The 25,913-nt window shown below is 34.0% G+C and overlaps 1 protein-coding gene across 1 annotated transcript in view; it reads right to left on the bottom strand.

The window, feature by feature from the left end:
- The window catches only part of LOC118189324 (serine/threonine-protein kinase BRSK2-like), a 399,000-nt gene that overhangs the window by 238,856 nt on the left and 134,231 nt on the right, over nt 1–25,913 (bottom strand). The window lies entirely within an intron of this gene.

The following is a 25,913-nucleotide window of genomic DNA, read 5'->3' as shown; positions in this document are numbered from 1 at the left end:
GCCAGCTCTGTTCCACAGTGGCCGTATTTCATGGCGGTCTGGAGGAATTTATGCCAGAGTGTCCACGTAGTGTCTATTTTTAAACTGACTGAGTTGTTGTTACTGATCCTAGCTGGTTACCATTAGGCGAGACCAGATCCATGAGTCCAAGAACCGTCAATAAATAAATAGAAAACGAAGGTAGGATTCTTCAGTAGGCCCTCGTTTACAAATCCCAAACACGTAAAACGATGTTCAGAAGTGAAATGCTCAGCATTTTTCCATCAACCAGAATGACTGTGTGATAATTTCGAGGGTCCCACTGTGATAGCACACATTCTCCCTTGAACTTCGATGGTTTAATCGTCATCGAAAAAGCTGAGATGGTATGAATAAATTCTCACCCAACAAATTTTTCCTCCTTTTTGTTATACAGACGCTACTACAGGAGATAGGGCTTCGTCCTCGTTCTTTCCATGGACATCTCGCTAATTGTTGCGGCTTGTGCTTGACTAAGTGTCTAAAAGTAAAAGAATATAACACCATGAGAGCAAGTAAACTTTAGTATGTGCATCTGTGATTTTGTTTTGCGAATAACTTTTTTCAGTCACCTCGGTCTTTTCGCCTGTCAAGAATCAGCGTGCGATCTAACTGGCTTCGCCATACTTCATGAGCTGAAGTAATCCTCAGAGTATGAGCCTGTAATTGTGTTCGAATAACATTTTCATTCACGAAAATGCGCCGCACCATTTTGGTAACCTACGCTTTGTATTGTCTTCTATCACGATTCAGTATGAAAATGTCGTGTCTTCTCCATATTTCAAAAAATAACCAGCATTCAAGCAAAATTGTATCATCGCAACAGATGTTGCCTAGATTGTTATTTGATCAACAAGCTATTCGTATGAATGGTTAAAGATCTTAGAGTGCTATCACGATTGTCCGTCTTTAAGAGCGTGAATTTCTGTAGTAAATTCTTTTATATAACCAAGAATATTTCAATAGCTACTAGAAAATTGTAGTTTTTCTTTATTGTGACACTAGGCAGGACTAGGTAATTTTCTTTCCATTTTAGAATAAACACGATTTAAGATCAAGTATTTAATGTCGTTTACGACAACAAAAAAAAGTTCTTTTTTTAATTTATAAAGAAAACAAATTACTCTTTTTCTTTGTAAATATTAATACAGAGAGCTAACGAGCTTTTGAAAAATTATTTATGAACTTCTATAGACGTCTTTGATTCTTTGTGCTTCATTGATGCCTCATCAAAGAAATTATAAAACTCCTTTATAATTCTCCTGCTTCGAAGATGTTTTAAACCAACTCATATTGCGAGCGAATTGAGCCCACCACCATTTAGCGCTTTTAATTCCTTGGCTATTAATCTTGGACAACAATGATGGTTACTGGTACAATGCAATAAACAAAGACGCTTCAGAAAATATATATTTTGCACCAGCCCACAAATTCATGAGGCAATAATATCATGCAATTATATACACTTGTATTCTAAAAATATAATTCTGTCTTATATACGAAAAATTTCGGGGTGCGAAAGAATAACAAAGCGTTTTGGAGATAATTAATTTATAATACAATACGCGTATGTCATGTACATGTAAAGAATTAAATCCAGCTATATCAAACCCAATTTCTGCACGCTCAGGTTTTTAAAGAAAATTAATTATTTCCCAGGATTTCCTGTCAAATCTATGATAATCACCAATTATCAAGAAAATAACTCATAACGCACATCAGTTATTCTATTAAAATAATCACGCTCTCATTTTCACTTTACCAACCAACTATTCATAATTTTAGTAAATAAAAGGAGATAAAACGAGAATAAATGCAAATACTCTATTTCTCGTCCATCATATTGAAATTAGTCTAATTCAAGTTAATCAATTACATATGATTCCTATTTCCCTAACAGCAAGAGTGCAGTAATAATTTAAATGATTCGGGATTAAAATCTGGAGTAACATTGTCAAACCTAATCTTCGATGAGAAGAACAGCGGTATATTTGCACTATTCTGGTGTCGCATGGCAAAGTACCCTAGAGATTTCCATTCACATAAGAGAATTGTAGTACATTTATTGAGTCCAAAAAGACGAACTGCGAGGAATCCAAGTAAGTATTTATAACATTCGGCATGTTATCGTTCCCACCATGTAACGATCGTAGCTCGCGAACATTCCCCAAGAGCCCCTTAACTAGTCGTCTCAGATCCTTCTATTAAAATCTCTCCGAATTCCCCGCTCCTTTTACGATCGTGAAATCCTTAATAAGCCACGCCTACCTGGTTGCTATGACAACAACGATAGATCCTCGTTTGCTTCCGCATGACCTTTCACTTGGAACTATTTTGTTGCGCTCGTCCCATTAATAGGGGAGAAGAGCCAAGCAGCGTTAGTGAGTGAAAAGTCTGTTGATGACATTAAGCAGTAGCGCGAATTTTAGAGTTGGCGTTAAATTCGCGCTGTGGGAGATGTTATTAATAGGGTAGAATTCGATAAGATTTCAGAAGCTAGGCAACACTGCAACGGGTGGAATAACAACATTTGCAACTTTACGTACAATTTTATATGTTCTAATTCTGTAAAACTATTTTTTATAGAGTGATAGAAAATTGCTTATCAAAACAACAAATATAATCCAGTTATAGTGAGAATTTATTCTCACTTATATTTTAAAACTACAGAATTTTCAATTAAAAATTAGTTTTCTCAAATTTACACATTAAAGAATACTCTTCTTTTGCATTAATAATAGCAATGAATAAAAAAGATAATATTGTGTTGGAAAGAAAGTAATTTCGGCTTGCACAAATAGATAGAGTTATGTTCGTTTTGTTATTCTTCTATCAACCTTACAATCTTTTGCGATTTTGTAAAAGATTGCTCACACGCTATAGAAAACCATATTCCGTTTTTATTTAAAGCTGTTACTTTACTGCCAATTTGAACATGGGGTACACACCCCAAAAAAAAACACTTTTCGACATATTTTATTTTTTTATTTTCATAAAGGCAAGAAAGCGGCTGAGGCTCACAAAGAGATATGTGACGTTTGTGGTGTTGATTGCTCAACGGCTAACACGTGTCAAAAAAAAAGTTCCGTTCTGAGCGTTCTTACTGATCTTCTGAGGTTAATAATAATGACAAAATTAAAACTATATTTGAATCTAATCTCCTTATAACTGTGCGAGAGATTGCAAAATGGTTAAATTTATCAAACACAACTGAAATTCTCATCTCTTCGACTCGCTAAAAAGCTCGATATTCACTTCGAAGTTCACTTAAACACAATGAATCAATATTTGCGATACGCATTTCAAACTCAATGCATTCGACCCTTCTTTTAACGAATTATCACGGGTGATGAAACATGCATCATAACATTAATCGAAAAAGATCATGGTCCAAGCCGATAAATCAGCACAAATCATCTAGAAAGCTTAAATTGCATCAGGGAAAAATCCTACTGTCAATTTGTGGGATTACAAAATTGTTGTGTGGTTTGAGCTGCTTCCAAGCAAAAACACGATCAACTCATATTTATTGTTAACAATTTATGAAAGTGGAGGAAACAATCAAAGAAAAAAGGCCACAAATGGCAAATCGCAAAGGAATCGTGTTCTTCTACGACAGTGCGAGGCCTTATATCTCGTACAGCACGTGTTGCTAAAAATAGGCCTCATTTCTTTAGTAACACGCACGAAATTATTGGAGCTTGGTTGGGAAATGATGTCGAATTCCCTCATTTAGCTCCGACTTTGGACCATCGAATTATCATTCATTTCAAAGCTTACAAAATATCTTAAATAATAAAATTTCAGTAATAATGATGACTTCGAATCTCACTTGCTTGAGTTTTTGCAGAAGTTCTAAGAGTGCGGAATCATGAAGTTACCAGAAAGATGGCAAAAGGTAATCAAATTGAATGGAATATATTTGGCAGGTTAAAGTTCATTTTTATAGAACAAAATAGCTTTATTTCACACTAGAAAACCGAAATTACTTTTCTGTCAATCCGATAATTTATGCGCTTTATGTAAGAAATTTATCAACTAACTTGTCTGGTTTGTGTCACACAAAAAAGACTTAAATAAGTAACGAAAATGTTTTATATCTGGTCCTTTAACGGATAATAAAAATCTACTTTTTTAAGATAAATTATTGATTACTGATTAGAATTGCACGAAGGGCAACCCAACATTAACAACCAGAACATTAATACGACATTAAACCTTTAATTATTTTGTCTTCAATTGTTTACTCATGGATATCTTTTTAATACCTATAATTATTTCTGTCCTCTGTTACCCTTTAAATTTTTTCATTATTATATTTTTATAACGTAACTGTATATTAATGCTGGCTACCGCTTTTCTCTGCTATCAGTAAGAAGGTACGACGCCTATCAAAAAATTCTGCAAATTTGAAGGCTATCATATATAAGAAAAAACTTAGTTTTGTAAATATTATGTAATAAACAGGAATTTAGAAATTTCAACATTAAGGTTATTAATTATTAATAAAGTCGCACAGTATGCCGTGAAATTAATTAAATAATCAAGAGATAATGATTAAATCAGAAAGTCTAGCTAACTAGCTAACAGGAAGAACACAGAACTGATTTAATGGTTTTGTTTTTGTTTCAATTTTGATTGAATACCGATAGAACTCATACTGGTAACCATTCTTGAACTGGAATTGCAACCGGAACTGGTAACCATTTTGACACTGGTGACCGTAGGTTTGACTTTAACTAGTGTCCATTGGTTTCATATTGATTTTAAAATTTATTTACGTTTATTACTTTGGCTCACTTCATTGACTTTATGTGTTGTCTTCCTTTAATCATATGACAATAGTCATCAAAGCATACGTCACCAAGCTTTGACGGTTACCGATGTATTTCGGTGTAATTTTATCTTTTAAATTTAATCCACCTCCACATCTGCAATCTCCAGGTTGATCTCCAGAGATTTTTTCCAGTGATGTATATCAACAGAGACCATCAACAGGTGACCGACAGCATTATCGGTTACCACTGAATTTAAAAACGTATATAAATTTACTTTACTTCCCCCGCCGCTAAACCATAAACCAAAAACGTAGTAATGCTCAACTTTTACAGGCCCTGGGAATTTAAAAGATTTTAATGCCTCCACTTTCATATCTGAAGTATAATTTTAATTAATAATAGATGTTTTTAACGCCATATTTTCAGAGCATGGTACAGAATCGTTTTGTTTAAATCTTCTTAACTCTCATATTGGCTGTAAGACTTATAAATTACATGAAACATAATCAATGTAAAAAAATAAATAAATAAAAATAAAATTGTAAAAAAATAATTTTTTTCCGCATGTCTCTCAGTTTGTTAGACACAGTGCAATATGCTACAAAATTTTTGGAAATAAGTTAAAGTATTTTTATTGGAGGTTGCCTATATTTGCCTAATTAGAAAATATATTTTATTTTCTTAATTTGTTTCAAATTCAATTTTGAATTGCAACATATATTTTGTTGAGATTCTTAATTTTGATCTCACATGTAGGACTAAGTAAAAGAAACTTCTATTTTAATATATTCATTTTTATTTATGCAATTTTAATTGTAGAAATAGGAACTTTTCTAATATTTCGAGATTGAAACTAAAGAATCAGGCTATACTTGCAACCAAAATAAAACTTGACGCTCTAATTCTGATAATACGTATCAATATTATCATCGCTAATGTAAAGTGTTCATATAAATCTGTGAATGCATCAAAAATGCGATACCGTGACTAGCTTCCAAAAAAGACCTTCATTTTATCACACATAATATTTTCCATCTTGAGACAGTTCCTTAATTTTTAATTCCTTTCCCTTGGAATCCATTACTTCCTTTCGTGTCGGGAAAGAAGAAATTTCACCTTCTGGAAACGAAACATGTCGTGTGAATGTCATATAATTCACAATAATTTAGAAATCATTTCCTTCAGCATGCCTGAGTAATCACGATATATTTCAGAGGCATATTTTATAAAAAGACTATATTACGTTATTTGCGTATTATATTGTAATGTGGTATCTCGTAAATGTGGATATTTATTTCCTACCTCACTGAATTAAGCAGAATTTTATCGTCTCTCAATTACATTTTGAGATAGCTATTTTCAGATTAAGATTAGCTTCATAATAACTTCTCTAAGAAAGAAAGGAGAAATTTTGACTTTCCTTTTCACTTCCTTATAAAAAAGTAAATGATGTGATGTATTCACGAAAAAATTTAGAGTATCGCATTTCAACGAAAACATCCATTTTGACAGCTCTCGATTTCATTTGAACGAGGCTCTTTTACATCTGTACGTACGGATAGAATAAAAGAATCTTTTTCCCTAAACGGACTGTGAAATGGATTTAAAATGGATTCAAAAGAGATTTTTTTTTCATGACGTCTGTATGCACGTGCTTAGGCACATACGTAGGCATGCATATCTACGAATGTATGTATCTCGCATAACTCAAAAGCATAATTTCAGAACACTGAAATCTTGTGTATGAGACTGATATAACATCTAGATGTGCATATTTCGTTCTTCGAAGCATTCGGCGCAACAAAAAGCATATAAAATATATGCGTAAGGTTTTTTTATTTTTATAAGATGGATTGTGCATTTTCTGCTTTCAAAGGGATTGAATTATATTATTTTTACGTTCCTGTTAAGGTTTTATAACTTTAGTTAATCTGCATGCAAAAGTTTTAGAATTATAAACAATTTAAAAGTTATTTAAATTCCACTAAGCTTAACGAAGTCTTCATTTGAAATTTAGTAGAATAGTGAATTAAGTCAGTTTTTGCACCGATTTCAGTGTCTCTTTGCCGAGTGGGTCAAAATGTTTTGTGCATCGAAAAATCTGTCTTTCTGCCTATTTTAATTAATTTAAACTCTAATTTTAATTGAAAAATTGCTTTTTAACGATTTTTCACTCTATTTGTTGTTTGCTTTTTTCTGTATTTTACAATTTTTAACGAAAATGTTTTGAGCGTTTATGCATTTTTCCTTGCCGCGAAGTAAGAGCTGAATTGATTGAATGAGAAATATATCTCTAATGAAATTCGGGGAAATAAGTTTAAATGAAATGCAACAAAAAATGTTGCATGATTTAGGCCGTACAAGGAAGTCATGTGGTATCCGCATAAGATTTTTTAATCTAAAGATAATTTTTTTTTTGCATCATTCTGTTTCTTAAGAAGATCTTATGGTCATGATAATCATGACAGTTATGCAGTCTTCTTTTTGAAAGATTGCACCATGAAACCCTGAGATACAGCTAGGCCGAGAAGTCTACTCTGCTCGGCAGCACTGCTGTTGCTAGTACAAAAAACCAGGATCTTCTACTATGCTTCGCAACGTTGTTCTATTTCCGAGTCTACTGGACTGAGCCGGATATGTGTGAGAGAACGGACGTGTGTCGTTTCGCTCCTGTTTTTTCGAAATTTTCTATTGGAAATTCTGCCGCCGAAAGTGCGCCGTTGGTTTTAAAGTGTGTATGAATATCTGCTACATGCGTGGATACTTTGTTTATGTGTGTGTGACCATTTTTTACGGAGATATAAGTGTTTTAGTGCAATAACAAAGGATTATAGGCTGCTGCAATTTCAGCGGACTTCTGTTCACTTACCTCGCCGCCTTCCCTACGGAAGGTTTCCGCCGGCCAAACACGTGGCACCGAGGTAGGCTTAACTTTTTGCTTGAAATTTTCTAAGTCCAGAGACTAGACAATTGTTTTCAAAAATCCATAACTCTTCAAATTTTAGTGATTTTCACACCGGGTTTTGTTCAAAATGTGTTAAATTTTAAGTTCTATCTTTTTGTATTACTTAATATAATCTTGTATTGATATTTAACGAGTTAGTATATAATAGCTATGTTTTTATGCACTTATGCTAAATTTCACCCTGTATTTAAATAGGCTTAACTGTATTTTCATATGTATTTGCTCCAAATGGTTTGTCCTTTTGGCAGTTGTTTTTCGCGAAATTTTTAACATTGTCGAGAAGTTGAACTTTTTGTCAAGATCCAGTTCTCGTCATTAGACTATTGTCGAATCTCACTCGACAAGTGTTCGGTTTTCGTTTTTTGACATTTGTATCGATTAAAATAGTGTTTTAAGTATATTTCTTGATCTCTCAACTGTCTTATAATATTCCTTAAGCATTGTTTCACTTTATTTTATGGTTTTCTTTTTATGTAATTTAATTAATTTTACTGGACTTAGTTGTTTCATATTGTGAAGATTGAAATCTATAATCTCTGCCTATATTTAGTGTCTTGCTATTATAACTGCTGATAATATACCTCGATATGTATTTGAGTCAGTTAAAATTTTAGTCATTCTGCTGTCTAAACATTACTTTGTGTATATTGATTAGTTATACAGGAATTTTGCTTGTATTGTTCTCTGTTATCACGTGTCACATAGACATTTTAATCTGATCGTTCTTAGTGACTTTTGGACATTGCACTTTTAGTCTATGTTTTACTATTGCTCTTTAATACTTTATAATGTCCCGTAAATCTGTTTTAACAACTGCCAGAGAAACATCACAGAGGGCTACTAGCGCACCCGATTTATTAGACTCTGACTTACCTTATGCGGATAAAATTACACTACTCTGTGCTGATATACGCAAAGTAGCTACCACCAGCAGAGGTGGCAGAATCCTCTTATCTTCGGATCTTCGAGAGCATTTGTTACAATCTCTGACAACTTTGCAAACTTTGGCCTTACAGGGGCCTGAGGGCTTACCTATTCCAGAATTGGTGGACGCTGAAGTCAATACATCTAGCATAGTTTGCTGTGAAGCGGTTCGACAACATTCTTTCCAGTCACCTGTTCTCCCATCTACAGCTGATCAGGCTTTGGCTCCTGCTCCATCTTTTGCGGATATTGTTCGACGACCTAAAAAGCCTAGCCTTATTATTCGTCCTAAAGCTGACACTACTAGTGATACGCTTAAAGAACAGCTTAATACCAAAGTTCCGCTCTCACAACTTAAAATTGGAATAGATCGTATTACTAAAATAAATAACGGAGGTTTGGAGGTCTTCTGTCAAACACCTGATGATGTTGCGATACTCGTACAAGAACTCACGCGCTCTGATGTACCAGCAGATGTCAGTAGACCAATCAGACGAAAACCAAGAATTGCTATCCATGACTTGCCGGAATCAATCACACCGCAAACAGTACTTTCAGAACTCAGCGGAGCCACGGGATTGCCAGAAACAGCATTCACGATGCGATTCCGTCTCAGGGAGCGACGGAAGGGATACATTAAATGGATTGTTGAATGTGACTCCCCAGGTTTTGCTGCGGTCATGCGTCGGCGAAAAATTTTCGTCGGCTGGCAAGCTCACAGAGCCACTGAATTTATTGGAATTAAAAGATGTTACTCCTGTCAGCAATATGGCCATGTGCAAACAGAATGCAAGAGTAAGCGAAAATACTGCTCCTACTGTGCAGGAGATCACGGGCTCAAAGATTGCACAGCTCAAACACCTGAATGCATCAACTGTGGCGAAGCCAATAATCGTTACGGTGCCAGATATGACTTCGCCCATCCCGCCTACCACCCCGATTGTCCAGAGTATCAACGTCGCGTCCAGCTCATCAGGGCAAACACAGACTACTAACTTCAATCCTTATAGTCTAGCATCAGGTAACTTAGTATCTGATTCTTCATTGGATCATATACAAAAAGATCTTAATACCGCTCTTCTGCAACAAACTTTACCGACGGAATGTCTACAAATAAACCTTCAACATGCTCGAGCTGCGACGGCACAGACTGTAGAATATGCTACTTCTGAGCATATTGACTTCATCTTAATCCAGGAGCCGTATTGTCTAAATGGTAAGGCGGTTGGCTTTCCACTGCACTGGACACTATATCAAAAAGAAGATCCTTTACTTCCACCCCGTGCAATTATTGTCAATTGTAATTCTTCCTGGTCTCCTTTACTTGTCACTGCGCAGCGAGATATTGTTGCTGTTCTTCTGGAAGTTCATCATCTGACAGTCCTTCTGGTTTCCATTTATTCCTCACCGTCCTCAGAAATCGAACCTGTGCTCTCTGCGATGCAAGATTTACTGACCTCAATTCAAATTCCAAATTTGCTCTTTTCTGGTGATTTTAATGCTCATAATGTTTCGTGGGGATATGCTACTACGGACGTAAAGGGTAGACTTCTGGAAGATTTTATATCCAGTTTTAATCTCGTGAAACATAATTCACATGATGCTCCTTCGACTTTTGATCGTCAACATTCACATGGTTGGCCAGATTTGACTTTGTCTACTTTGCCTATGGCCTCTCTTCTTCAAGATTGGCGAGTAATTGAGGGTCTAAGTCTATCAGATCATAACTATATACGTTTTTCACTCGCGGGAACTACAGCCACCTCAATCATACGGCGTTATAATTTACCTGGCCGAAAGGTCAGACAGTTTACTGCAGCCATTCAAGCCAATTTGGCCTCTTATCATTCTCGTCTTCAATCTCTGCATTCTCGTGAAGATCTACAAAATTTTACTAGTGATCTTATGGCTACCATTCGAATAGTATGTGATAGTGTTTTGCCTATTCGTACCACTAAGAAGTTATGTACATTAAATTGGTGGAATGCTCAGCTTCGTACTCAACAACAAAAATGTAGAGCTCTTCGACGTCGGCTAAAGCAAGAGCGTCGAAATAATATCAGCTCCAATACTCTGCTTCTTTACCGACAGGAAAGAGCATGTTACAAACAAATGATTATACGTGCCAAATTAACTAGCTGGCGCAAATTTTGTTCTGAGACAACATCTGTTTATGGTATTCATCATAAGATTGCGACCGACAAGCTGTTTAAGCCAGCAACTTTCCATCTTTTACCTACAGTTAGTCCTAATAGTCACCTGACTGAATCAACTCTATCAGAAGTCCTTGATACGGTTTTTTCTACAGATGATAATTCAACTGATTCCTCCTTTCATCAGACTATTCGAAATCAAACTTCTAGTCTTCAAACACCAGACGATGTTATTTTTACTACTCAAGAAATTCGGCAAGTCTTACGCCAACTCCCTAATAAGCGCGCACCGGGTCCAGATGGTGTTGACTATCGTATTGTCAAATTGATTATTAGCATCAATCTCAGTCTCTTCCAAAGCCTGTTTAATAAGCTATTCAATAGTGGAACTTTTCCTCAATGTTTTAAAATTGGCCAGGTGATCTTATTTTTAAAGAAACACCATGATCCAGCCCGTGCCGATTCTTATCGCCCTATTTGTTTGTTGTCAGCTTTTGGCAAAACTTTTGAAAAACTTCTTATGGGACGATTGAGATTTCATTTGCACTCAACAAATTATCTGTGTCCTTTTCAATACGGTTTTCGCACCAAAAGATCAACACTGCACGCTTTAAAGGAAGTTCAAGATACCATCCTGCGCAATAAGTTCTCCGGCCACCACACAGAGTTTATCTCAGTGGATTTAAAGAGCGCCTTCGATACGTTGTGGTGGCCGGCAGTTCTATATGCATTAAGAGATGCCAATTGCCCCCACAATTTATATAATACTCTTGCACATTATCTGTCCGATCGACATTTGATCATTTCCTATAATGGAGGCCTGGTACATAGATGTCAGACTCGAGGGTGCCCGCAGGGTTCATGTGCGAGCCCCTTTCTCTGGAATGTGACATACAATCTTATCCTTAAGCAGCCATGGCCTGAACATACAACTGTGGTTACTTATGCCGATGATACCGCATTCATAGTGCGAGGTAGGACTCGTGATCAACTTCAAGCAAACTCACAGGAGACCTGTTCTTTGTTTCAGACTAGATGTGAAGATTTTAAATTGCAAATCTCTGAAGAGAAATCGCAAATTCTGATCGTTCCTAAGAAGGGTGGTTCTATGACTCGTCAGCCGAGAATAACCATAAATGGCAAGCGTCTTCGTATTAAACGTGAACTTAAATACCTTGGAATTATTTTCGACGACAAACTCAATTGGATTCCCCATGTGTTAGATCTCAAGAAGCGTACTGCTGTGATTGCTCAACGCCTTAAACTTATGAAGGGAATCCACTGGGGCTTAAATCCACATCTTCTTAAAGTTTTATATGCAACAGTAACTGAAAAGATTGTTTCATATGGTGCTGCAATTTGGGCAGCACCAATGCAAGGACGCAAAGTCCGACATTTAAATAGTATACAGAGACCATTTCTCTTAAATATCACTCGTGCCTTCCGCACATCACCAACTAACGCCCTCGCAGTTGCAGCTGGAGTCTTGCCTTTACCTATTGCGGTTGAAAAGGACGCAGCTTATCAGTTGATTAGACAACTTGGCTGTTCAGTTCAGTTTGGAGATCACTCTTTCTCCTCCCATGATTATGAAGCAGCAATAAACAGAGAAGATCAACACCCCTCCCTCTATGGTACGGGAGTTAAAGTTAATCTCAAACCGAGTCATCAAGTTTCTCATGCTGATCTGGTCTTTTATACTGATGGCTCTAAATTGGAAGATCAGGTTGGCTGTGCATATATAGCCATACTGCAAGATCAGACAACTCTTCACCAGTGGAAATGCCATCTGTCTTCTTTTAACAGCGTCTTCCAGAGTGAGGCTATTGCTATTCGACAAGCAATACAAACAATCATTAATCATCGATATTCACATTCCTATGTTCTTACCGATAGTCTCTCCACATTGTATGCCATTTTAAATCCTCTGCATTCATCCCCCATTATTGTGGACATTCAAACTAGCTTGTCTCGACATAAAAATCTACACATTTGTTTAGAATGGACAAAAGCTCATGTGGGGAACTACGGTAATGAAACTGTCGATAGGCTTGCTAAAGAAGCAGCACAGAATCACGAGATAACACAGACCTTGACGGTTTCACGCCCAGTATCTAATCTAAAGCGTCACTTACTTCTCACAGCCATCTCCTTGTGGCAAAATGCATGGAGTTCGGAGGAAACTGGTCGCCGAGCATTTGCCCATGTCCCTAAAGTAGATTTAGACCGATTAATCATGCCACCACAGCTGATCTTCTACATTACGGGCCACGGGCCTTTTCCCTTATATTTCGAGAGACATGGACTCTCTTACTCAGCACTCTGTAGTTGTGGACAACTGGGCAATCCAGAACACTATCTAATCGATTGTCCACTTACTACTGAATTCCATATTCCTTTTCCACCAACGGATAGGACTGCTTTTAGTCGTTTTTTGATTAAGCAACGGCATCAAGTCAAAAAGATAGTCCGTTTAATTGACAAACTGATGAATCTGGGACTTGATCTTTGTGTCTTATAATATCGACATATGATTCAACTTCTTCAACTGCTTGTATATATTATAACCCATCTACTTTTATGCTCTGAAGTGTTTGTAACCATTGTAATCCATTGTAATCCATCTGTTATAAGTCGCTGTGTATAGCAGCAGTCAAATATTTGTATATTCTCTCTCAGCATCTTTTTCTAAGTGCAACCAGGTAATATTGTCTATAACAGCTGTCCTTGTACCTATGGTACATTTAATACCAGGTGCTGTTTAGTATCTGTATATCTTGCATTTGCCTATTTACCGATGAATAATAATGTTATCTTTTGCATATGCACATTTATTATCAAGTGCTGTTAAATATCTGTATATATTGAATTTGCATATTTATCTGTTGCATATGTATTGTCCTAATAGTCTCTTTGTTGTCCATAGCAGCTATCAATGTACTTATGGTACATTTTTTACTAGTTGCTGTTAAATATCTGAATATATTAAATCTGCATATTTACCTATGAATAATAATGTTATTGTCTTTATTTTTATCTTATGCCCATGTATTATCAAACATATAACTGTCTGTATTCCCTCATAATGCACTATGATAATATCTACATTGAACGTATTTTGCGTTTTTCACTGTATAATAGTATATAATATCTTGGCATATTTAGTTGGGCGTATTAATGGTACATTGTTTGCCAGTTGCTGTTAAACATCGGTATACCATATACTTGCATATTTGGCTATACATTATACTGTTACTGTCTTCTTTTCATCAATTGCCCATGTAATATCATACATTTAATTCTCTGTGTAATAATAACACTGAATGTATTGGGGTCGCTAGAGATTTTCATTGTATAATATATCCAACCATTATCCATTGTTTTAAATATATCCATTGTATTTATACCAACATTAAATGTATTTTGTGTTTTTCACGGTATAATATATGTTCATAATTTGTGGCATACTTAAGTCTATATTTCATCCTTTGCAAATGTATAGTAACACATTTAACTGTCTGCATCAATTTATTTGCTGCATAAGGATCACAAGTGTCATGATAATTTTAAATGTATATTTGTGTTACCTACACTGAATGTATTTTATATTTCTATTGTATAGTATTGTATAGTATCTACTGTATCGTATCGTATTATGGTATTTTTTTTTTGTATTGTATAGTATCTTATATTAATTGGCTTTATACAGGTTAAATATGTTAATTTTTATTCATTATAATCGTTTAATTAGCTTTTGTATTGTATTGTATTGTAGTATTGTATAGTATTGTATGGTATCTTATATAAGTTATCTTTTATGCAGGTAACTGCATCAATTTATTTGCTGCATTAGGATCACTGGTATCATGACAATTTTAAATGTATTTTTGTGTCACCAACACTGAATGTATTTTGTATTTTCATCACTAGTGTCATGACAATTTTAAATGTATTTTTGTGTCACCAACACTGAATGTATTTTGTATTTTCATTGTATAGTATTGTATAGCATCTACTGTATCGTATTATATTGTGGTATTGTATCTACTGTATCGTATTGTATTGTGGTATTGTATAGTATTGTATAGTATCTTATATCAGTTGTCTTTTAGTACAGGTTAAATATGTCAATTTTTTTTTGTATTGTATTGTATTGTAATATTGTATAGTATTGTATAGTATCTTATATTCGTTAACTTTTATGCAGGCTAAATATGTTATTTTTATTCCTCATAATCGTATAATTAGCCTTATTGCATGTTTTTCCCACAATACCACGTGATCAAGTACCGCTATTGCATTCTGTTACATTGTATTCTTTTATTTTTATTTCTTTTGGTATATCCTCTCTGTATTGCTGTAATCATTTACATTCATTATTTCACTATGTTCTCTATTTTTATGTTATATTGTCATTAAGTCTAATTCCACTGTCTATATTTTATTCATAGTATATTATTGGGCTGCCCAACATCAGACTGTACTTTAGCTTATGTATATTCTATATTTGTGTGTATTACACCTTTGTAAAATTTTTGCTTATTGTCCAAACTCGCCCTTTTTGGCCCTGCATGCTTTTGTTATTTTATTTAATAAATGTGGGGCCTGGGCGGTTGTTGGGACTGTCTTTCGTGGGCATTTGGTCTGTTGGACTGCCCCCGGGTTGAATTTGGCTCTGGGTTTGGGCGCCCGGCGCGTGGCGTGGCGTCTTGTGATTCCTCTTTAGGCTCTAGATATAGGTGGACGTGGTGCTATACCGATTAACCTTTTGGTAAAGGGACAGTGCCCACGTCCTCCGTTGCTTATCGCTTATCGCTTCCGAGTCTACTGCAAATGACAGTCAAGTCTGGATAATTTCCACTTAAAGTTGAGACTCAGAATTTGATGAGCTGAAGATTGTGCCACTTCAATTCTGAGTTACAAATAACTACAATTGCAGTTGCATCACCCAGTTGTGTGCAGCCTTCATCTTGTCTTGTAATGTGTCCAAGTAAACGGTAGTAAATATCTCCCTCTACCATACCAAATGAGTGTCACCGTACCATTGTAGAAATATGGATTTCGGATGCCCTTTGAACCCTGAATTTTCTGTTTGAGCTCAAAAGTTACTCCGCAGCTGGACTACAGAACCAACAACTAGTTTTTAATACTTTCTTAATGATAAGATTTGGAACTGCAGAGACATTAGACATTTTTGAGACAGTAGGAAATTGAAGAAATGTCCAATGCCCTCGCCGAACTTTGGAACTTTGGAACTCGAACTTTGGACCTCTGGAATTCGCGCTGAGTGTGCTGACCACTAGATCACGAAGGCGGGAGAAATACCTTATATGCTCCCCCTTTTAAAAGCGACTGGAGTTACGGAACCCAATCGCCAAATCCTGGTGGTGGAAAATCATCATCTACCACCTTTTCATACTTCGGGCTCCACTGTAGAGTCATTATAATTATTATTTAATAAGAATTATTTTTTAAGCAGGAGAGATGATAAATGAGCAATGCCCTTGCCGGGACTCGAATCTCTCGAATACGCGCCGAGTATGCTGACCGCTACATCATGAAAGCATGCTAAGAAGGTGGGAGAAATACCTTATAGAACTTCTACCTTGACGAACTTATTTTAATGATTTTAGTGCCGTAATAATATAATTTAACATCAAATACATCATTTTCCGTGTTAATTCTAATTTCTGAAGCTAATTTTAATGCATATGAGTGTTAGTTTTATAGCTACGTAAATTCAGAAATGTCTTCATATACAATTAAAGAACAAAACTGGGACGATAATTTATACAATTTTCAATGACTTATAGGGAGCCGAGGGTTTGTTTCACTACTAAAAGTGTAATATTGTAGACTTGACAAAATACTTTTTGTTAATAGCTGTTCAATTTCTTTAAGCCTTGTCCTCTTAAAACCTTTACATTTTATGACCGAAATACCTTTAAATAATTGGATTAAATATTGTTACTGTTTTTGTATTTAGTTTGTTTATTTTTAGTAGGCATATAATTAAAATTGTTTTCTATCCCCGTGCAACTGACTTCGAGACTTATTCTGACCGAAAGCTACTCCGGAAGAGTAAAAATTCAGGAGCACGCGCATTTAATAAATAGATATCTCGTAATTTATATTTAAATTGAAATAATGCAATTGCGTGTTAGCTGCAACTGTAATTCTACTCTTTTGCTTTCCAGAAACCTCAAGAAATTACGAGAAGCTTCTCCTGACTGATTGAAAAGCTTATAAAAGCCGGAGAAAACATCTCAGTTCAGTTTTTTATTAGTTGCTGTTTACATAGCTGCGATAAATTTTGAGATCGGATTAGCTTTCTCTGCACTTTGAATTGTGTTCTATTTAACGTTTTAGTAGTTTAAACTATAACTATTATTTGTGATATTTTATATTGTACGAATATCTCTAAGGACAAATTTCACTATTTTGTTTTATTTCTTGTGATAAGAATAAACTTTATCAACTTTTCAACAGACTTGTGCATTCAATCTATTAGGAACATGTACGCACATAACAATATGAATTAATCGTTTATTGAAACCTTACTTCGAAACATTTAACAGATTTTGCTTATTTTCGGGAATGGTTCTCAAAATAATTATAAAATAGGGCTATAAGTAAACTCCATTTTTCTCTATACGTTCGCAATTGAAACGTTTAGCTGTCTAACAATGTAGATTATTCATCACGAAAACATCGCAAAATGGCACAATTGATTTATCTCCTGCATTCCTTAGAGTCTCCCTAACACTTTTCATTTATCTTTTCGAAATAAAACCAAATAACAATCTTTATTATATTATTTCGCTTTTAAAATGTGATTTCATAACAGGGAGGAAATATCTCCACATATCAGATTCTCCTCTTTCTAATACAGTTAAATACAGAATTCCTCCGGCTACATCTGAATTATATCCATCGGTATTCGATCTACTTGTAATTCCCAACGGGAGTATCTGGTGAATCTACCAATAGAATTCAGTAAAATTTCTGCTTCTCTTATCTTATTAGAAGACAGGCTTTAGTTAAAGGCGGTTCATTAAATTAATAATATTCAGGCACGTATTTCAAAGTCAGTCTAATATCTGAACAGTATCATGCGTTCTGTCAAGAAGAATTTGGGAAGTCCAACTAAAGTGCATAATCTCAGCAGTGAAATACATTACTAAAGACATTTTAAGGTAAATAAATTACGATTTATTTCTAATCCATATCCAGATATGAAAAGTTTCAAATGGTTTGTTTTAAAACGCAGATCATATCAAGCAGAATAAGACGTTTTACCACGTACAACGATGTTTTAAAACTACAAGATTATTTTATTTAAAAATTTTCTTTAAACGATGGTTTAGAGCACGACAATTTAAAACTATTATGTGTTCTCTTTGCTAACTTTTCTTCCATGATGTTTTGTACTTTTCTCCGCAAGGTTTTTGTCGCCGATGTTTTTGTCGAAATGGTTTTGGTGGGCATCGTCTTCGCTAATTGCCATACTATCTGCGATGACGATTTTGTCGTATTTCTCCCATGTTAATGTTTAAGTTTTACTTGGACGGCAAACTGTCAACTACACAAAAGTATAGTTTCCTAAACCAAATTAGGTACTTGAGATTAGAGCTGTAAAGGATAAGCGTCAGAGTTCATCTTTAATCCTTACACTCGTAGAGACTGTAAAAGCAAGTACATCCATAAAAGTTACAAGTTCTGCATCAGTTTCTACCATCATTTTAATTCTAAATAACGCCTAAAGTTGTATTTAAGCAAAATTGGTATTTGATAGCTTTAAATTTCTTTTTTCGAAAGTGTTCGTAATAATCTAATAATCCTTGTATCTTTTTTCTTGATAAAAGACAGATTTCACACAATAACATTTCATTGATATGACTTGGAGAACTATATGCATCCATTACAGAGAAAATTGACTTGGATGTTATTTTTTCAGAATGGATTATTACATTACAAACGAATAGATTTTTCGCCACAAATTACTTGGCTAAGAAGTATGAATGTGATTATTTATAGAATTATCAAAACAAATTAATTTGTTTATTTTAATATAGCTACTGAAAGAATGAATTTTTTATTGGAAAATTCAAGAACAATTTTAACAAACGCCATCATAAGTCATTAAAAGCAAAGAAAGGAAAAGGTAAAATTTTCGTTCTTGAAGAGATGTGTTAATTCTTCTTCACCAAATCTTTGGAACTCCTCGACAGTTCTTCCTAATTTGGAGGAAATAAGTTTACAAATATGGTTTACAGTTAAGAGCCACAGCAGGAAATTCTGTTGTAAGAGCATTTTTGATATACATTCCTAGAAAATTTTATTTAACGTTGGTCTAATAGAAAGATAAATTTCATCAAAGAAGACATCAATAAGTACAAAAACAGACAACATGATTCCATTGAATAATACCTATTCGTTTCTATCCCATCTACAGTTCCCAATGTCCCTGACAGATATCCTTTGAAATCGAACATAGTAATCAGCACACGTCCAATGCCCCTTCTCCCAACCCTCAAAGCATCCACAAAGTAATGACCCAGGGCACCCACGAGTCTCATTGATTATCCATCGGGGTTCCAACCCCCTTTGCGAGCACGTGACCTCACAGCTGTCTTCGGATTAACGACCGAGAAGGGAGGACTGCCATGCTTAAGGGGGAGAAAGCATCCTCCTCTCCATACTCTTCTTGTTCGTCTTCTTCTACTTGCGATATGATGGAGACAGGAGACCAGTTGATCTCGTCTGAACTGGGAGGCACAAGACTCTATTGTTGCGAGGAAGAGATGGGGGTGGAGTCCTTGAGTTGAGATGCTGCAGAGATTATTGCAGGGTTGTTGTTGCACCCCTTGTGGTCTAATCTGCAAGCGTGGGACATTGCGTGACTTGTTTTTATGATCACAGGGGAGTATGTCAAGTTTGATAGGCTGAAGTAATAAAGGGGAACAAAACACGATAGAAACCTACTTTATTTTCCTAAGATTTCTCATTCTTCCTATTCTCTTATATCGCAATTTTTTTAATTTTTGTTTTAAGTACTGCACAATATTAATTGTTCTTAGGCACATTTGAGTATCAGGGAGTTTAATTTTGCTTCTTGTAGTCAAACACAATGTTAATAACAAGGATAATCCCACTTCCTTCTCTTCCAAAACGAAAGGTTTGATAGGCAGAAATGCAAATTTAAGATTTAAATGTTATGCTTCAGTATTCACTTACTGAAAAAACGTGAATTGTTGATGACGCTGTCTTGAAACAAAGACAGAATTTAAAAGCAAACAATAATTTTAGCCACAAAATACCCAGATTTGTTGTAAATCTAGTTTTTCTGATTTTACAAAAAGTGCTGTTCAGGCTTCATGCATGTAAGATGATGAATAAAAAAAAAGAAAATTCTAAATTAGAATATCCCTTTAAGAATCTTTATTTATTTTAGCAGTTCCCGTTCTACTGGTCCGATTGACGAAATTCAACTTGCGTTTATCATGCCTCGAAAGCGTAACTTAGAATATGTATTAGATTTATATATAGCACTGTTCTGACATAGGTATTTTGACACCAAATCGGCGTTTTTCTAAAATGACATGCCAATTTTTCCCCATATTTCGATTCTATGACTCAAATTACGCCAAACTACCAAATTTTGTAAAAATCGCACTAGTAGTTTTTAAAAAATTAGCTCTCAAAATTTTAGCTCCTCAATGTTAATTCAATTTTGTATATATTCATTAATATCTCTTTATTATTAAACTTATTTGATTTCTTCTTACATAGTTGGAAATTTAGGTTCATTCCAAATAAAATTCTCCCATTTTTTAAGATTTATTTTTAAAATTTTTATTTTTAAATCATTTTTCTAAATTTTTCGAAAAAAAATTTCGAAATTTAACTTATAAATTTTTTACAATCATCTTAAAGAAGATCCATTTTTAAGCATACCTGCAAAAACTTAGCTTTTTATTCAAAATTTCTGAAGACATACGTGAATTTATATATTGGCATGTTTTGAATATATATTGGCGCGTTTTGTGCATATTTGTTGAAAGCGATAATATCGAAAATGTGGTTTGCGCCCTTTGTTAAAATTATTGGAAATTAAGAACGATATGACTTTTTTCCCGCTCATCTACAATGTAAAAGGATAGGTGCCTTTTTTTCCGTTCTGGCATAATGGAAGGCTAAGGAAAATAGGTTGTCATATATTAAGAAGTTAGCCAAGTGAATTATTCTTGGCGCAAACTGAAAAAATTGCGTCAAGCTATATTTTGGAATTTTTCCGTAAATTTTGCACCAAAATTTAATATCTAGGCATAATTTGAGTCGTAGAATCGAATATGAAAAAAATTGGTATGTTATTTCAGAAAAGTCCGATTTTGTATCAAAATACCTATGTTAGAACAATGCTATATATAAATCTAAGATATATCCTAAATCGCGATTCCGAGACATGAAAAACGCAATTTGAATTTTGTTAATCGGTCCAGTAGAACGGAAGATATAGAACTGTCTTTTTTTTTTTTTTTTTTTTTTTTTTTTTTCGTAGTGTACCTCGTTTTAAAGTTAATCTCTGTCATATAATTCTCATATAATGTAGGTTAAAAAAAACGCACTTAGATAACAACAAAAGTAAAACCGAAATCTTTTACTCAGTATTATTGAAAAATATTCAAAATAAAAGTTTTCATTTCGACAATAATTAAGAGAAATAGTCGCTTATAGAAGTTAAATATAGTATCACTTATATATATTCACCAATAGTAATTAAGCGAAGTATAACTTTATCATTCTTACTTTCTACTACTACTTAGTTCTACTCGTTTAGAAAAATCTTCGTTCTACTTTCGCCTGCCTTTGTTCTACAAATATGCAGTCCACTTGTCGCTCTTTCTTGCCAGTCATTGTTCTGAAAAATGCAAAAGCTACAAGTGAAATTGCTGAATAGCGAATGCGCCCTTCTCTGCAATTACATTGATTTGGTTGTGCCTCATTCTCAGTTAAAATATACCTAACTGAAGGTGATCAAGGTACCTGGTATCAAGAAACATGTTCATGATTCTCTATAATATCCTTAAATTTCTATCATAACATGTTCATTTAAAGGTAAATGAAACAAATGTGAATATTTTCTTTTATTTTAAAAGGCATCCAGTATTATGAGTAAAACTATAGAGATATGCATTCATCAGTAATCAAATTCATGCCTCTTCTCCCGCAGCAGCAATGAAGATAATTGAGAAGATAACAACAATTGCTTTAATATACATACCTTGTTGATCATGCAACTTAATTACAACTTTAGTGGTCACAAATTTGATTGCCAATCGAAGAAAACCTCTATTACAACTATGCTAGAGATGGGATTCAAATGAAAGTATTTGAAAATAATAATTTATTATTATATAAATCAGTTTTCTGTTATTAAAACTACCAGGTTGATACGAAAACCAAAGAAAGACAACTATGTTTTTTTCTAATTATTTGAATTAAGAATGCTGTCCATACCCTTCCAAGTTCTCTCCTTCAGAACTTATAGAGTTTGGTATTTTTTGGTAGAATAAACTAAGTCTAAACTCCTAACAGATTAGAAGAACCTTATACTTTTTTCGTAGTGTCTGTACGAAGGTACGTATGTATCTCGCATAACTCAAAACGAATAGCCTCAGAATGTTGACATTTTGTATATAGGACTGCTATAACATATAGATGTACATCTTCCGTTTTGGTTGCAATAAGCCGCACCAAAAGTATATAAATAATATATATATATATATATATTATTATTATTATTATTATTATTATATAAATTATTATATATTATTAAATATATATATTATTATATATATTATTATATAAATATATCCACTGTGTTACTTGGCTCAGTGACCACAGGCTCAGTGATTCTTATATGTTTTTAAATTGTGCATATTTTGCTTTAAAAATGATTGAATTATGCCGTTCTTATTTTCTGGTTAAGGTTTTTATGCCTTTAGTAAATCTACAACCAATATTTGTGCAATTATCAGCAATTTAAATGTTGTTTAAGTGCGGTTAATCCTAAGTATTTCTATTATAGCAGCCATCTTTGTTTACATTTGAAATTTATCAGAATAGTGGATTTCTTGCCAATCAATTGAAATTAAGATTCGCAACAACAAAGATAATGCCTTCATTTATTACTGCAAATTAAATCATGCTTATTCCATTCTGGAATTTGTTCGAGGAAATATGTGTTTCAGATTTAATTCGTGATTTTTAACCTCTTCGTCGTTCGTAACGCACCTAGCGCGTTCAAGGGAAACTTCTGCAGGGCGGCTGGAACGCGCTTCAAGCGTTCTTTGACATTTTAAAACTTTTAAAACTTTGTTTTAATTTTTTAAACGTTTAAAACGCTTTCTAAATGTTTACTTGTTTGAGTTTTTATTTTTGTTTGTTCTAATACCTCCTCGAGGGCAGTACTAAGCAGGCATTCTATTTCTAATTGAATTCTTCCCCCTCGGGTTTTATGAATATTCGCGCCCTTTTACATAAGATACAAGACAATGAGAGATCTTCAACGTCTACTAAGCAGTAAAAGAGAAAAAATGAGGTCATGAATTGGAAAGACAAGAAGGATATATGTTTGATGAGTACAGTCCATAATAACTCTATGATTGATGTTGAAACACGGAAAATAACTGTAAAAAAAACAATAATTGTAAAAGATTACAACAACAAAACGGGAGGAGTGGATCGCCTAGATCAGATGTTATCAAATTAATCCTGCTATTAGAAATAAGCAGAGATATTATTACTTTTCCATTATACTTTATTTCCTTATATTTTTACTTAATATTCATTTACATTCATCCACTATGAAAGTTATGTATGTAAAGTTATGTATGTACAGAGAAAACAACATTACACGCTGCGAAAAACAAAGGGCCGCTGGGGAGGAATTTTCGGGGGCAGGAGAGGTCGGCGAAAGGGTTAATATAGATATTTTGATTTTTTATGTATTTTGCCTTGTCGCGAAGCGAAAACTGAATTAATTGAATGAAAAATACTGAACTGTCTATGAAAAACTGTTTTTGTTTTTGTTGTTGTTGTTGTTTAATTTCTTTTATACATTTATTATAGTATTTGAATAGAACATGTGGCAACGATTAGATAATTCTTCAGATGACCTACATTTTGAGCATTCTGAGTTATAAAATGAGTGGGTGCGTTCACTTTCATTTATTTACATACGCAATTGGCCTAAGGTATGTGCAAAACAAATTGGTTAAAATCCTGATGTGATTGTGTACCAGTATACCAGAGACTATTAGGATTAGGATTAGGTTATAAAATGAATGATATGTAACCTCTATTAAGTGAATCTAGAGGTTAAGTGAATCTATGGTAAACAAATATAGTGAATTTTAAAGAGTGTATTTATTCTATTGTGGTTTATGCGCTATCGGCAAAGCAGATTTAATTCAACCCAATAAGTTTAAATGAAATGCAAGAAAAAATGCGTATAAATTAATATTACTTACAAGGAAGTCATGTGGTGTAAACATCAGATTTTTAGCATTTAGCAAAAGGCACATATTGGGTATCTCTGCATAAATAGTCTTACTCGGCAATAATTTACTATGCTAATTATATCGTTTATTTCAGTTCATCGGTTAATATACTTTCTTTTCAAAACTAGATGATAGAGGGGCCAAACAAACAGTCACCTGTTTTCCCTTTCTGATTAAATTTCTCTGAAGTAAAAAGAGCACAAAAATAGTGTTCTGTTTGAACAGAAACTCAAGCCATCCAGAGAAAGCAGATGCGGCTGCCTTGTCGCTGTGTCTTTACTCCGATCAGCGCTGTTTCGACAAACACATCAGGACAGAAACGGGTCACGATGGAATGATCGATCTTTCTGATGCTTCTTCGTTTTCGATTTCAGCTATCACCACTGGCTGAAGTCGTATTGATTCTCAATCTTCACGACTATTTTCGGAATTTGAATATGACTTTTCTTTTCTAGTCTTGTTGATAAGATCATTTAGAAGAGGTTTCTCTTATTTTTTCTCTCTTTTCATAACCATTTCGTATTATTTGCTGTGAATTGCTCATTAATTTCGTTTTTGATTTTTCAACTTGATTTCTTTGCAAGTTGGCAATTGAGGCGTTTCATATCTTCTTAAATTCATATTTTTATCCTTGAATCGCATGGATATATTTTCTTGTTCAATACTTGTTTCAAAACCTATCTTTAATACTCACATTTTTACTTACAAAAGAAAATTCGATGAGAAGGAAATTCTCTTTAATTTAATTTCCGAATGAAATTGAATGCATTTCAGTTTTTATTATTTCTTACAAAGACTGAATATATATCATGATTGAATGATTGATTTCCGATTATGATTGAATGAAAGATATGCAAGCAAATAGAATAACTTCAAACGAATATATAAAAACAATATCTTTCCTGAAGGAATACTTTTTTACCAGTTCATTCAATTCCTTCAAAGACAGCAATAATTTTTTAAAAGCGCAGGTTTTCTTTCATTACATTTTATTGTATTTTAGGTTATTTCTACTTTTATGTATTCGGTAAAATCGTTGTTTTCAATGGTAAAGCGGAACGATACTACCGTGATAACTAATGTGGGTAAACGGGAAAGTCAGAGACATTTTGTTGATAAAATTATGAATGTAAAATGTCATCCGTTTATGTGAGAATAAGATTTTGTTAGTCTTCTTTTATACAAACTTAAATTTACTGTTACGTAAAACAAATACAACGCACAAGTACAAATATAAAATATATGTCCATACTTATTTCTATCATAAATTATTTATTATGCAGCTAACTTTAAGAGAGAAAAATATTTATTTTGTAGCAATTTCTTTTAAATATGCAACTACCAATCTGAAGTTCGGATAATATAAATCAGGATCTTCTTATTCATCAAAATGAATAGGCTATAGCCCATAAGCCCTTTTGATTCAAAGGCGTTTAGAAACAAGATAAGGTTCCTTTCATAACCACCTTCCTCTCCAAACTGAAAAGCAGCAATCTTTAATTAATTTGTA

This window comes from Stegodyphus dumicola, chromosome 2 (genome assembly GCF_044657685.1).
Source record: "Stegodyphus dumicola isolate Sdum_Otavi_A_Nest chromosome 2, ASM4465768v1".
In the NCBI taxonomy this organism is placed as follows: domain Eukaryota; kingdom Metazoa; phylum Arthropoda; class Arachnida; order Araneae; family Eresidae; genus Stegodyphus; species Stegodyphus dumicola.
Note: the sequence above shows the minus strand (reverse complement) of the source record. Positions and strands in the feature narration are given on the sequence as shown.